Source organism: Eleutherodactylus coqui, chromosome 13 (genome assembly GCF_035609145.1).
Source record: "Eleutherodactylus coqui strain aEleCoq1 chromosome 13, aEleCoq1.hap1, whole genome shotgun sequence".
NCBI lineage: Eukaryota > Metazoa > Chordata > Amphibia > Anura > Eleutherodactylidae > Eleutherodactylus > Eleutherodactylus coqui.
In genome coordinates, this window is record NC_089849.1 from 54,826,348 (window position 1) to 54,837,693 (window position 11,346).

Sequence of the window (11,346 nt, forward strand, 5' to 3'; positions counted from 1 at the left end):
ACTTCATGGCTGATTGGTCAACTAGAGGATACACCTTCCTGTCAACCAATTAGTCCATACACAATAGGAGATATTTCAGCAAAATAGAGAGAAAGGCCACAGTAAGGTATTTCCAACTGACAATGTCACAGGGACCTATTGCTGTGGCAGGTAAGAGGCAAATAGCAGAGCTCAAGGCATAGCCAAGTGGACCAGGCTGATGTAATAGCGCCACCCATGTTCCTTTGCCTGTTAAGTATGGCATACCTTAAAAAAAATAGGTTTAATAAAATCTAGGCACGTGCTGCAGAAACAGATGTATATGGAGCAGTTCAGTCACTGATATTTCTGAAATAAATCTGCCATGTGTGCAAATACTGTTACATTTGTCTCAGATGTATGCACTGCAGTATTTAGTTGCAAAAATCACATCAAATTTTGCATGTGTGAATCCAGCTCTATTATCAACAGCAGTTTCAACACAAAAAAAACAAAAAACAGAAAACATCCCATTTTGATATCAATGACAAATCTAATAATTTCAAAGAAAACCCCATAAACATAGCTTTATTGTAATAAAGTATTAAATACACCGGAGTGTTGGAATATATCGAATTTTTAATGAATTACTAAAAAATAATTGAACATGGTCAGCTTAAGTGAGTCTGCGGTTCCAAACCCTGCAGTGTTGAATTGAGGCATTTGTAGAAGTTACAATGACATTTTTATGCTCTCTTATTCAGTTTATCCTGCCTCCCAGTCATCAGTTCCTAACTGGTAAGTATTTTATTTTACCCTAGGGAGAGTTGTGAAAATGTCATATTAAATCCAGTAAACAGAACCTGATACAAAAGTAACTTTTTTTCTTTTGCCACTCTCTTACGACATAGATGTGAGAATGATGAACCTGCCCAAATGTTAAGCCAAAAAATCCCCTTCCACCTACATGCTGTCCACATTGTTTGGTCATTTTGAATTGCTGAATTTTGCCCAAATTATAACAAACAAGTGGCCTCATCTTTTTATTCTTTTGCTTTAGATATCTCAATTACTTCATTATCAGTCATTAGAGGGTCTACAAAATACGTAAAGGACTTTTGTAGGATTCAAACTCTTAAGAAGGGTCAACTACTACAACAACAGCTCCGGACATCACCGACTGCAAATGTTGTGATTGTGATAACTTTCCATTTGTCTGTGTGTCTCTTGAGATATATATATATATATATATATATATATATATATATATATATATATATCACACATGTATAGATAGTGCTAATAAATAGTATTAAACATACTTGAGATCATTTCTTTACTTTGTCTTTTATATTCCCTCTTTGATTTTTCTCTATAATTAGATATAATTAGCTAATTAATATTTATTTTAAAAAGGTCATTACTAGCAAAACTGCATTATTTTTTTTTTACATAACCTAACATTAATACTATATTTCCTAGTCTTAGACCCTTAATGTTTTACAATGGTAATACTAGGAGAGTCAGATGTCAGACATTTGTCTTTAATTTTCTTAGTCCTCTTAAAAAATACCATCTAGTCAAAATTAATAAACGTGCTCAGTCTAAAACTCCATATGAAAAAAAAAATGTCTACATTTAAATGCAGGAAACAATTTAAATCTGCCTGAAACAAAAAAAATCTTTTTGCATTATGCTTCACAAATTCTAAAAGCTTTTCAAATTGAGAACAGAAAATGTTGCTAAGTAAAATGTTAAAAGAATGATGTTTTAGGACATTTAGATGATTTAAAATATAAATTAAAAACTTTTTAAAATGTAATTTAATTTGGATGTAAGAAACCAATTTATAAGATATACATAGTTTGTCTATTTTCTTTATTTGTAGTATTGTACATCCGGAAAAAAAAATATACCCACATACATAACAAAAGAGAATTTAACGCAGTATGGTATCAATTATAATGCGAAATTACAGCAGTATTTGTTTAAAAAAATGAACTGCCCCTTTACTCTTATTACCACGTTTTACATTAGTGCCCATCTATTGACTGATATAGTAGGAGTGCTTTAAAGAACACAAATCCACACATGTTCATTGAGCAACTAAACTCTTACCATTTTTATTGCCATTTGGTAGCCTTTTAATGTGTCCAGTGTCACTAAAGTCTACAGATTAATTGGCAGCTGACAAGAATGTCCTTTACCATTATTCAGCTGCCCTAAATTCACGTTTCTCTCCATCTTCCTCACCTAAGTTGCATCATGTTGTCTAGTTAAGCAAAGCACATTGTAGAAAGTTGTGAAAAAGTTAATTTAAGTCATAGAAGTCTGCATACTAATGAGGAAGTTCCCTACCTGATAACTTGCACGGCTCGACCAGTTCTGCTTTCTCTTTCGTGAAATTTGACTAACTCAAAGTAAAAGAGAAAAAAAAATCTGAAGGCAATTTATAAAGGAGAAAAAAAATGAAAGGAGTGCAGGTCAGGCAGCCAGTAAAACTAGCAAATAAAAATGATGGAAAATGTAGAATTCTCTCAGTCCTGTCCTTTAACAGCTCAGCAGTAAAATGCACATATTGTTCTTCCAAAAAGGGATTACATTACAATTACGTGCTTGTAGGCTGGAGGTAGGGAATGCTAGTGAATGCTCAGGCTTTCCTTTTTTTTTGGAAGTGAGTTAACTTGTAACTGCTTTTTTTTAACAGTTTTTTGACTTGTCTATGACATTTCAAAAGTTTTGATTAGTGGAGGAATGGGTGCTGAGATCCCTACTGTTAGATAGAAAAAAGTAACAAAAGTGCTTGGCTGAGCGCTACTTCTGCTTCTTAGCTGAAGATGGGCTCATAAATGTTCTGTTCTTGCGATCAGTGAGGTCTCAGCACCCAGATCCTCACTAATAAAAGCTTCTGATGTGTCCCTATGGTTTGTCAAAATTTTGTTGAAGATGCATTTACACTTTGATAATCTTCTAATAAAACAAAATCCACTTACTTTGGGTTTTCTGGATTCACACAGCTGTATTGTAAGTTGCGCCAAAAAATCCTGGGCACAATTAGTGTGCTGTTCGTTCTGTAAGGACAGCGCACACTGCATGCCCTATCCTCATCCAAAAGGACATGCAGCTATTTTGTTTTCACACGGACCACCAGTCCATGGGGAAAATTTGCTCATGTGCATAAACTCAAATAATGCTGTATACTGTCTATGGAACACACAGAGAGCACATGGCCTAAAATCAGGATTGTGTGAATAAGTCCTAAATAGGATAAATGGATCCATGTAAAATAAACATGTGAGTGATGAAATATGGGACAAAATTATAATTGGTCCATCATAGTAAAGAGTTACAGGAATTTTTTGAAGCAACCCTACTTTTGAAAGGTAGGACGAATACATTGGACTCCATAGCATTTTAAGGGTATCAATTCACAAAAAATAAGCATTACAATTAGAGATGAGCGAACGTGTTCTTCCGAGCTTGATATTCGTGCGAATATTAGGGTGTTCGGTATGTTCGTTATCCGTAACGAACACCATGCGGTGTCCGGGTTACTTAAACTTTCTTCCCTGAGAAGTTAGCGCTTTTTTTTGGCCAATATAAAGACAGGGAAGGCATTACAACTTCCCCCTGCAACGTTTAAGCCCTATACCACCCCCCTGCTGTGAGTGGCTGGGGAGATAAGGTGTCCGCCTGATATGAAAGTCTGCCCCTCCCGCGGTTCGCTCTGGATGCATTCTATATGCGCTCAATGGGGCCAGCGGCAGCAGCGCTGACCCCATTGAGAACATATAGAAGACAAATCCTTCTTCTCTGGCACAGCTGTAACAGCTGTAGCAGAGAAGAACGATGTTTGCCCATTGAATTCAATGGAGCGGCAATACAGCATGTTCCACTGAATGCAATGGGCTGCCGGCGATCGCAGGATGAATGGTCGGAAAGGGGTTAAATATATAACCCCTTTCCTGCAATTCATCCAGAAATGTGTTACACTAAAAATATATACCGGCGTATAAGGCGACGGGGCGTATAAGACGACCCCCCAACTGTCACCTTATACGCCGGTAATACAGTGGAGCAAAGAATAAAAATCATTACTTACGTTTTTAGATGATCTGCGGCGCTCCTGCAGGCTGTCACTCCCTCCTGGTCCACGGCAGAGTATTGCTTTCTCCACGAAAGACTTTAAATCCCTGCCTCCAGAAGCACACGTGCCTTCAGCCAATCACAGCCAATGACAATGATGTCATTGAATGGCTGTGATTGGCTGTGTTTCTGGAGGCGGGGATTTCAAGGCTTGAAATCCCCGCCTCCAGAAACACAGCCAATCACAGCCATTCAATGACATCATTGTCATTGGCTGTGATTGGCTGAAGGCACGTGTCTTTCTGGAGGCAGGGATTTAAAGCCTTTCATAGAGAAAGCAATACTCTGCCGTGGACCAGGAGGGAGTGACAGCCTGCAGGAGCGCCGCAGATCATCTAAAAACGTAAGTAATGCTTTTTATTCTTTGCTCCACTGTATTGCCGGCGTATAAGGTGACAGTTGGGGGGTCGTCTTATACGCCCCGTCGCCTTATACGCCGGTATATATTTTTAGTGTAACACATTTCTGGATGAATTGCAGGAAAGGGGTTATATATTTAACCCCTTTCCGACCATTCATCCTGCGATCGCGGGCAGCCCATTGCATTCAGTGGAACATGCTGTATTGCCGCTCCATTGAATTCAATGGGCAAACATCGTTCTTCTCTGCTACAGCTGTTACAGCTGTGCCAGAGGAGGACGATCTTTATGCTGACAGTGGGGGGGGGGGGGCACTCTTGCCGCTATTGTGGCTTAATAGTGGGACCTGTGAACTTGAGATGCAGCCCACCATGTAGCCCCTCGCCTGCCCTATCCGTCACTGTGTCATTCCCATCACTTTCTTGAATTGCCCAGATTTTCACACATGAAAACCTTAGCGAGCATCGGCGAAATACAAAAATGCTCTGGTCGCCCATTGACTTCAATGGGGTTCGTTGTTCGAAACGAACCCTCGAGCATCGCGGGAAGTTCGTTCCCAATAACGAACACCCGAACATTTTGGTGTTCGCTCATCTCTAATTACAATCAATTATATTAATAAAATAAAAAAATTGATAAATATACACAGAAGAGGGTCTCAGACCTGACCCAGGACGATTCATCAAAGCTCGAAATTCAGACATGTCCAAGACTGTGGGCTTCTTCCTAAACTAGGAGAGTTCACTTCTCTCTCTTTTCTGGTTGGGTAAGGCACAAAAATCACAGGGGTTACAAAAAAACCCCAGACACACTGTGTTATGACTGGTTCAGGGTCCTGAAGTATGAATGACGTAACATAGTATGTTAGGCTGAATGAAGATAATGTCCTTCTAGTTCAGCCTGTTTCAACTCTCAAATGCTTCTAAAATCTGACTATTTAACTTACTAATGTTCTCTTTTTTCTGCTTGCTCCATTCAGCAAATTACGTAACGTATACCCACCTCTGGCCTTGCTTTTCTTCTTGCCCCAACTGCACTCCAGTTCATAAGATGGCTGAATACGAAGGGACACATTACCAAATCAGTCAACCTCTTCTGCCGCGCCTGTATTGCTATGGAGAAGGCCGAGTGACATCTATGGGTACATGCCCTCCACATTCTAGTGGAAGATGCAGTCAAGAGCAATTTCAGAAGCATTTTCTTTTATTGGTTGTAAAGTGACTAATTTCTTTAAGAAACTGGAGCTTTTGGTGCAAATTCTGTAAATTTAATCACAAAATGCAATTAAAAGGGTGGTAAGATCGGTCATTGGCTGAAGCAGCCTGTGACATCCTATAAAGAAGCAAGACTGCAGTTTGTAAACAACAGAAGCAAGGACCGAGCTGCAGCATGGGACACAGCAGGAAGTGGGGAGAGGTGAGTATATGCCTACTTCTTCTTTTATGGTAGGGTGAGTTGTGTTTTATAGAAAAAAAGATCGCAAAGAAACCCTTTAAAACTTTAGTGACCACCCATATGTATTTGCACATCCTAGGTTTCTGATCTTTATTTCACAGGGCCGTAAAAACATGCTAATCCTGTAGATTAAGGCCTTAGTCAGACGGGCGTTTTTTGCCGCGATTTGCATATGCGCATGCGTCCGGCGATTTTATAAAACCATTGCTTTGCAATGGTATCGGACACATGAGCGCTTTTTATGCGCTCGTCCGATAAATTATAGAACAGAAATCGCAGATCGCACCTATCTGCGATCTGCGATTCCTGTTCTCTTCTCTATATGCGCTCAATGGGGCCGGCGGCAGCAGCGCCGACCCCATTGAGAACATATAGAAGACAAATCATTCTTCTCTGCCACAGCTGTAACAGCTGTGGCAGAGAAGAACGATGTTTGCCCATTGAATTCAATGGAGCCGGCAATACAGCGCTGAGCCAATCAGGGGGCAGGTCTGACTCACACCCCCTTCACACCCACTGCAGGCCGGCCGCGCGGAACTCCGGCTGCCGGGAGCAGGTAAGTATATATATATTCTTTATTTTAACACTTTTCTGGATGAATTGCAGGGAAGGGCTTATATATTTAAGCCCTTCCCGACAATTCATCCCACACTCGCCCGCAGCGCATTGCTTTCAATGGAGCGGGCTGTATTGCCGCTCCATTGAATGCAATGCGCTGGACAGCTCCGGCCCATTTCTAATGAAACGCGGCTAGGAGCAGATTTTCGGGCGATTTTCGGGCACCGGTCACGCGATTTGCGGATGCGCATCCGTCATGCGATCCGCAAATCGCGCGAAAAAACACCCGTCTGACTAAGGCCTAAAGCTGCGGGGTCTCTGCATGTGACTGCTCCCTGCTATCAGCTGCCGGAGGTAGGCAATAGCCTAGAGCTGTAATGCGGGGTCACGTTGTGCGACCCCCCAGTCACGCGATTGCCATTATCCAATGGATAACGGTGATCGCATAAAAGTAAAAAAAAGGTAAGCAAAGTTAAAGTTTCATCTCCTCTCACTGAATGGATCCATGAGGAGAGCTAAAACTACTTACCTCCAACCCCGTGATGTTCCGAGTGTTTCTGGACCTGCAAGGACCTGATGCCACCTTCTGCGAATGCACGCCAGACATAAAATGTAGGGCGCATGCGCGGAAGGCCGAAGAGCCTGTGACATTTAAAAATCTCCCTACCCACAAGGATAGCTGAGAGCAGGGAGATATTACCATATATATGCGGTCCCCGGTCACGTGATCGCCGTTATCCAATAGAAAACGGCAATCATGTAAAGTAAAAAGAAGTTTTCAAAAGTTTTAAAAGTTTATTTCATTTCCCCTCACGGATCGTATCCATGAGGGGAGATGAAATTACATACCTAAGACCCCTGGATTTATTGGCAGACCTTACCCAGGCATCTGTGCATGCATCCATTGGCAAAATGGCAGACACATGCGCAAAAGCGGAGGATTGCCAGAGAAACTTTAAATCTCCCTGTTTATGGCTATCAGGAAATCATAATAAAACTGATATTTTTTTCCTTCTGCTTTGCTTAGATTCATTCAAAACTGTGGGGTAAAAATATGCAGTACATGCCCTTCGTTAAGCTGTCTAGTTTTCAAAATGGGGTCATTTGTGGGGGTTCTATATTATGTTGGCTGCTCAAGGGCTCTATAATTGTGCAATGGGGCCTAAATCACCTTCAAGCCGAAGGACTGTTCTGAAAACCACCGGCTGCTACTTTCGTTTTGGGCCCTGTTGTGCAATCAGACTTAAAATTATGCCACCACGGGTATGTTTCTGAACACAGGACAAACAAAGGTATCAATTTTGGGGTGCAAATCCTCATTTTCATGTTTCAGTTTCACTTTAGAAAAAAAAAACTCTCTTTAAAATGACATATTTGCAAAAACATGAAATGTTATTCTTTCTTCTCTAAATTGCGTTAACTCCTGAAAAGAAACTGTGGGGTCAAAGTACTCATGGCACTCCTTAGTGAATACATTAAGGGGTGTAGTTTTTAAAATGCAGTCATTTGTGAGTCTAGCTAGCATTTTTACACCTATGAACCTTTGCAATTTTGGCTTGGTGTAAGAAAACAAAATCTTCCTCAAAATGTTAATAATTTTAAATTTGTATGTCTCCTAAATGGTTAAAAAAACTAAAGTTTTTCCAATGTGCTTCCAGAATAAAGTAAACAGATGGAAATATATATTTTATCAAATATTTGTACCGTATGTTTCCACATATTTAACATATTGCAGTTAAAAATATGAAAAGATGACGATTTTTTTCAACATTTTTCCAATTTTGGTGCTTTTAATAAATACACAAATTCTATCAGTATCTTTTTACCACCTAAATGAAGTACAATGAGTGGGAAAAAAAGCAATGTCAGAATTACTTGAATATGCAAAACCTTTACGGAGTTATTCTATGATAAAGTGACACGTCAGATTTCCAAAATTTGGCCTGGTCATTAAGGCGCAAACAAGCTTTACATACTGTACCTTATGGAGTTTTAAACTGTGTCAAAAGTATTCACCTCTATATTTAGAACATATGAAGGCCCTACTAAGAACATATGAAGGCCCTAAAAAGGGTTTTTTTCATCAAGACAACCCATTTCCACATAATCTACTATGGCTTATGAGCATCATAGCAGGAAAGTTACCCAATATATTAATCAGGGTGGAGAACTACTTAAAATAGTGCTCATGCTCTGTTGGTAGCAGCCAGCACAGTGTCCCTCATCTCCTTTACAGCAGGCACTGCTTCATCTATCAGTTTCCAGCTGGCTTAGCACATCTTTAGCCGAACCTGACAATCCTCTGTCTATTTAAAACACCCTACGCCACTAGCAGGTGACTGAGCAATTAGTCTAGTCTGGTATGCAAATACTTGTTCTGATTCCTGGTTTAATCCATGTCTGTTCCACCCAACTTTCCCATTTCTTCAATCCTGCCCTGGCTTGTTTCTGTACCTGTATGCTGCCTGCCTAAACCCTTGGTCTGTTTTATTACTACTGTAGAATTCTACCTGCCATGATTTCAGCTTTGTATTACAACCACATCTTTGGTAACACACTACGGTAATCCTGACTAGTTTGCTACAACTGCCACAGCACTATGACTACATCTGAGCTAATGGCCTGGGGGAATTTTGCAGCAAAGATAAATTTCCAATTGGTGGGGTCAAAAGGTGAGTACCTGGGGATCCCAAGTGCATTGGGGTGTGGCCTAGATAGTAATGTGAGCAGTGGAGGCATGCCAGGAGAATTCACACCTGTCCTGCTAGTTTGGCTTTCCTCTGGGGTGTTGTTGAATGGCTGTGATTGGTGCATCCAGTGCTGGCTGTGATTGGCTCAGGCCGCTGACACTCAGTAGGCTCAGCCAATCAGAGCGATCTCTTGCTGGAGGCAGGGTCTTCAAATCCCATCACTAGCAAAAGATCCTCTGTCAGAGCTGACAAGTGCCAGGAGCTCCAGAGAGCAGCGGCAGGGACCCGGACAGTGCCAGCTAGGTGAGTATTGCTTTAAAACATTTTTTTTTAACATTGTCAAAAATGCATGCCAGCGCTTCTGAAACTGCAGTATATGCAGTGTTGAAAAATGCTGCGTTTCTGCAAATGCCTGTGTGAGGGAGGCTGAAGGAGAAATAATTTGTGACTGTTTGGGGTTCCAGAAAAAGTGGAAGGGTCCTATCTGTGAGAATTTTTTGAGGGATCACTGAAATTGCTAATTGGGGCACATATTTTGTCATCTTTCTTGGCTGTGGAAAGGGCTCATAGAGTTCCTGCTAAACCACTTGGTGCCATGCCAAGAACTGTTCTGGTATAACAGATTATAAAGATCGTAACACTATCTTAAAAAAAAGCAAGACAAATGAAAGAGATAACTATGGTGGGTCATCATATAACTTTCTTTCCAGATTATTCAGTAGACATACAGAAAACAGATGCAACTTCATGATCTTAAGAGAAGGTTGTGGGGTTTGCAGCAGCATTATGCTATTTCATATCTGGCACTGCTAAGAGTTGTGATGCAGAGGTAGACTTTTTTCTTTGATAACTCTAGGAATGTTGTATCATGGATTGTTAAACATGAAAATTTATATAATAGTAATACTGGATTTTTCACTTTATAAGACACACCTGATGGAAGGACGCACCTACGTTTTAAAGAAGGAAAATAGGAAAAAAAATATTTTGAACTCATCTAGACCAGGCAGTGAGGGAGGTATTACAGGAAGAATAACACACACAGATTGTTAGAGATGGGGTTACCACTAGGGGCGCCGGGGTCCGGTTGGTGCGGGCTGCTCTTCCTGGCATGGTGGCTCTGTCCAGAGTTGGACACCCGCAGAGCCAGTGTTATTTTTTGTGGAGAAGAAGCATGGTGGCCTCCGGACCTGTGTTAATTATAGAGTCTTGAATAGGATAACCATCAAGAATCCCCTGATTCCTGACCTCCTCAACCAGGTCGTAGAAGCCCGTTGGTTCTCCAAGCTAGACCTTCGGGGAGCTTATAATCTCATCTGTATCAGAGAAGGGGACGAATGGAAAGTGGCGTTTAATACTCCTTTGTGGCATTTTGAATGTCTAGTCATGCCATTTAAGTTATGTAATGCGCCAGTTGTATTTCAAGGTTTTATGAATACCATTTTTCAGAACATCCTGGGCAGGCTGCTTTGTCCTCTTTCCGTTCCGGGGAGTCCATAGACGCATCTGTCGATGGATTTTATTACCTACCTGCCCGAGTCCCAGGGGTGCTCAGTCATCTGGGTAGTTGTCGACAGATTTTCCAAGATGATGCATTTTACTGCTTTTAAGAAGCTTCCATCCGCACCTGAGTTAGCCACCATATTTATCAAGGAGATTGTGTGTCTGCATGGGATCCCTGAGGATATTGTTTCCAACTGGGGAGTCCAATTTGTTGCCTGGTTTTGGAGGGCGTTTTGTAAGAATATCGGTATCGGGTTCTCATTTTCCTCTGCCTTCCACCCGGAGTCTAATGAGCAAACGGAACATATGAAACAGGAACTGGTTCAGTACCTCAGAATGTACGTAAGTGATTGGCAGAGTCTCTGGGTCAATTATCTAGCATTGGCTGAATTTGCTATCAATAACCATACACATTCGGCCTCTGGCATGTCTCCCTTCTTCTGTAATTTTGGGTGTAATCCTAGGTTCACGACATCTTTCCTCTCCGCCTCTAACAATTCTTCTGCAGATGCTCGGGTTCAGGACCTGCAGGAGGTGTGGGAGAAGGTGCATGGCAACTTGAAGCAGTCCAGGGATTCGGTGCTTAGGAGTAGATGTACACATACTATCTCTGAACCTTTGTCTGTAGGCCAGTTGGTGTACTTGTCTTCCAAGAACCTGAAGTTAAAAGTTCTTTG

The 11,346-nt window shown here is 41.1% G+C and overlaps 1 protein-coding gene across 1 annotated transcript in view; it reads right to left on the minus strand.

The window, feature by feature from the left end:
• Window positions 1-2,427, minus strand: part of LOC136588432 (agouti-signaling protein-like) — a 76,026-nt gene extending 73,599 nt beyond the window's left edge. The window contains exon 1 of the mRNA XM_066587630.1: window positions 2,317-2,427. The gene's annotated coding sequence lies outside the window, so the exon portion shown is untranslated. The remainder of the gene's footprint in view (window positions 1-2,316) is intronic.
• Window positions 2,428-11,346: the final 8,919 nt, after the last annotated feature.